Genomic DNA, 4,250 nt, shown 5'->3' with positions numbered 1-4,250 from the left:
CAAACTCCCGGGAGGTGGCCCGAGGGTGGCCCCCTATCCAATGAGTTGTACTCATCCTCTCCACCTGCACACATCCACAACCATTCCCCCAAGTCAAGTGAAACACCCAAGTACCCAAATCTCCCAAATCCCCCAATGTTGTCTCTGTGCCAACATGGACTTAGCTAGTACAGAATGTGTATGTAGAGTAGCGGCAAGGCTCCGCTTGTACTTGTGAAGAGAGTGGGAAAGAGGTAAGGAGTCTCACTTGCAACTTTCTCACATACACAATGGGGGAATACACACAAAGGTGGAGGCTAAAACAGTTTTGCTCTTCTTAGTTGTCAAAGCCAAAAGAACTCTCTCTTAGTACAGAAGGAATAGGTGAACCCTATATGTGGGTCTCAAACCAAACTTAGCTAACTAAGGTGGCATACTAACTGAGCTACTAACTAGAGTACATAAAGATAGCTGTCATCCAGCTATTTTTCATGGGTGGTGTACCAATCGCATCTGCAGCTAACAAGTCGGTGACATAAATGCGCAATGTTCACCCTGGCATATCACGAGTGGAGCTCAATATCTCAACACTCCCCCTCGAGCTCAATCCCAATTCCTGCACACCAAGCAAGTCTCTAAACTTGCGCAACTTCTCTGTGCCCAATGCCTTCATTAATATGTCAGCTACCTGATCCTCTGTGCTGACATAAACTAGATCAATAAAAGAAGTGCATCACTTGAGAAAAACATAACCTCACTATATGTATGTACAACCATAATTTTCAAAATGATTATAACATAAGCTTGTAAGTCTACATTAGTGATAGTGTTATTTATTCTCATGAGATGAGCTTGCATAGAAATGCTTTGGCTACCAACAAGTAGTATATAGTTAAAGTGCATCATTCAACAAAAACTTCAACATCAAACATGATCATAACATGTTATTGACTCGTTATTGAAAGTCTACCTTGGTAAAAGTGTTATATATATTTTCATCAAAAGAACTTACATACAAAACATTTGATTTTTTTGTCCCAATATATAGATAGAGTTCTAACATGCTCCTATTATGAGCGGTTTTGCTCTAAATCTGGTGCAAGAAACTGGCAAAAAATCCATTAAATTCACATTTTGATACATGAAGGTTTACTAAATGGTGAAAAAAGTCATGATAATAATCTAAATCATGCCTTGCCATTCATTTTGATATGGAACATGACCCCATTTGGATTTGTAAATCAAAAGATACAGGACGTCAAAATTGTCATCTTTTGGGCCAAAAGAGGGAGCACATTAACGTGCTGCCTGTTTTGGCCCAAAAGATGAGAATTTTGACGTCCTATATCTTTTAATTTACAAATCCAAATGGGGTCATGTTACATATCAAAACGAATGGCAAGGAATGATTTAGATGATTAAGATAACCTTTTGCACCATTTAGTAAAAATTCATGCATCAAAATGTGAATTTAATAAATAATTAGTCGTTTCTTACATCAGATCCAGAGGAAAGTTCACCTAATAGGGACCCTGTCAATATGTTGTCTATTTTGGCTTCTACCATTGATTTTTATAAGAAAATATTGATTTGTTTTGGAATTTAATTCATTTTAAAGAAAGGGATGTACTTACTCTATAAATTTTGTTAGATTGGTGGGATGTAAGAGTTATTCATTAGGGAGGGTCTTTTTGCAAACAGAAAAACATAGGTTTTGTTCCAAAAGTGAATAGAGTTTCAAAAACCAAGCATTTGCACATGCATGTAATCTAGACTATTCCACAGCAAGAAATCCTATGAAACTTTTGGCTTGTGTGGAAGATTTCATTGATGATCTCACTTATGTTGGTGGAGAGACGGAACTTGATTTTGGAGGATTTTAAAAAATTGAATGAGTAAAAGTGAGTGAAGGTAGGGTGCATCTTTACTAATAATTGCTTGGCAATGACATAGGTTCCACTCTCTCATGGACTTTTGAAGAACTTAGACAGGTGCTAAAATAAGGATTTGTCAATCTAGTATTGTTTTGTTTTGATTGTTTTTTTTGGCTCGCTCACTTTTTCTTTCTTGCTTTTTTTGGTTCACTCACTTTTCCTTGCTAGCTTTTTCGTAATCCTCCGGTCAAAATAACTGGCACATACGCTTCAAACAAGCCATCGTGGGCTATTTTCATCAATCATGACCACAACGCTGATTTGCAATACGTCTTTGATAACTTTTGTATATCAACTCAAACTTTTGTACATCAACTTTTGTAGATCAAGTAGTCAAAATGATAAGAAAGAACGTGTTGTGAATGATTGTGTTGCCAGACTGATGAAAAACATGTCACTTTCTCTTCACAGGCATGCTAGAGCATAGCCAGGCTCTGATACCATGTTAAGAGGAAGAGAAAGAGGAGAGAGATGGACACAAGAGTTGCTCCCAAGGAAGTGATTCTATTCATAGATCATAGGCATATATATAGTTGAGGACTAGATTGAGTTAGGGCAAGCTATATATAGCTCTAACACGATCAAGGTTTTAAAACGTTCAAGATAATTGGAAGTTGTATTAGTGGACAGAACAGATGACAGTTTTATCAGTTGTGGGAGTGGACAAAGTAGATTATATTTGTACTAGCTGTGGGAGTTGGCAGAGCATATTGCACTTGTATCAGACAGACTTCAGATTTGTATCCAATTGTACTTTATTTTAGTTTACACTATCCACGAGTTCATTGTAAATCCTTATTATTTTTTTCACATTTATGCATGTACCTAAGCCATATAAAGCCTTTTAGGCTATTCCCAAAGCATGAAATTGACATTTATACCATTGGGGAGAATGAAAACTTGAGGTGTATCAATGGGACTCTGTACTTTTGATTTATCAAAGTAATTGTAGTTTTTATGCAAAAGTATTATATTATTTGTACCTAATTTTTTATTATGATTTAATGTAGGATGGATCTTGAGGCTACAACATTTGTCAATGGTATGACATTGAAGTATAGTGGAAGAGTTTATGCCCCCAAGGACTTCACAAGCTGGACCATTGTTGACACCACAAAGAAAGCATGGTTATTGGTACTGAGCAAAGGAAATCTCACTCTAGTGATGCCAAAGAGAGAGTTGGAGAAAGATGAGCAGGCATCGAATTTATCTTTCTCAAAGAGCAATTTGATTCAAGGGGGCATCTTACTAGGAATAAAAATTAAAAAAGACATCAATACAATGATGATTTACACAAAGTCAAGAATGAGCAAAAGATTGTTTCTTCTTTCAAAGAAAGATGCAATGCACTTTGTTATGCCACCTCCAAAAGCACCTAGATTTCCTAAATTGGAGATCCTCCAACATGTGTGGGAGGAATTTCCCCTTGAGGAAGCAAGAAAAATGCAGTCAAAGATAATCCTTGAATACTTTCAAGGTGTCATAGAACAAGGTTCAACTTCATTCGAGGGACCTAAAGTACAAGGATCAACACATGAGACACCTAAGGTGCAAGAATCCACACATGAGAAAGGAAGGGATGAGAGATGCCATGTAGACCTGGTTTACGATAATACAAATGAGAGAGAAACTAGAGTGGATGATACAAAACATGTAGCATTGGATGAGGGTCTTGTACATGTGGATGCTTAAGGGATCTACATCTGAGACAAGAATTGAATTGGCTGAGACATGACATGAATTAGATGAGATGGGATAGGCACATGCATCTCTTTTTCATGGTATTACTCACTTAGATGGTGTAATGCATGAAGTTGATGGGATAATAAAACAAGTGCAGACCTTGAGTATACTTAAAGTGGAAGAAATAGAAGAAGAAGTAGTGTGATTTAGAGTGGTTCAGATAGAGCCCCTAAAAAATAAACCCCGATGTCAAATGCAAAAGGCGAGTACTTTATGAGCTATAGTTCCAAGTCCTATGATAGTTACAAGTACTCAAAAAAGAGGTTGTTCATTTACAAAGAAAGGGCAAAGAAGAGAAGAGGAAGAACATGAAGAGGATGCAGAGGGTCTTGAAATGGACTTAGAATGAGAAGCAAAAATGATGTCAATGAAGAACCTAAATCTTTGCTTGAATGAGACAATGATAAATGAGGATCCAAGATATATATGGGGCTAAACAACGTATGTTGTACATGCTTTAATGGTGGTGAAAGCAAGCATCTTAGAGCATCACAACGTCAAGAGGATTCATTAGATTCTATTCCATTGTAAAGCATGCAGATGACCTAAGAAACATGAGTCCTTAAATATTTTTACCTTGTTTGTGTTGACTAA

Source organism: Dipteris shenzhenensis, chromosome 10 (assembly GCF_047967505.1).
Source record: "Dipteris shenzhenensis isolate YYH24624 ecotype China chromosome 10, Dip_SZ_1.0, whole genome shotgun sequence".
Classification (NCBI taxonomy): domain Eukaryota; kingdom Viridiplantae; phylum Streptophyta; class Polypodiopsida; order Gleicheniales; family Dipteridaceae; genus Dipteris; species Dipteris shenzhenensis.
The sequence above is the reverse complement of the archived record's forward strand: the minus strand, read 5'-3'. Positions refer to the sequence as shown.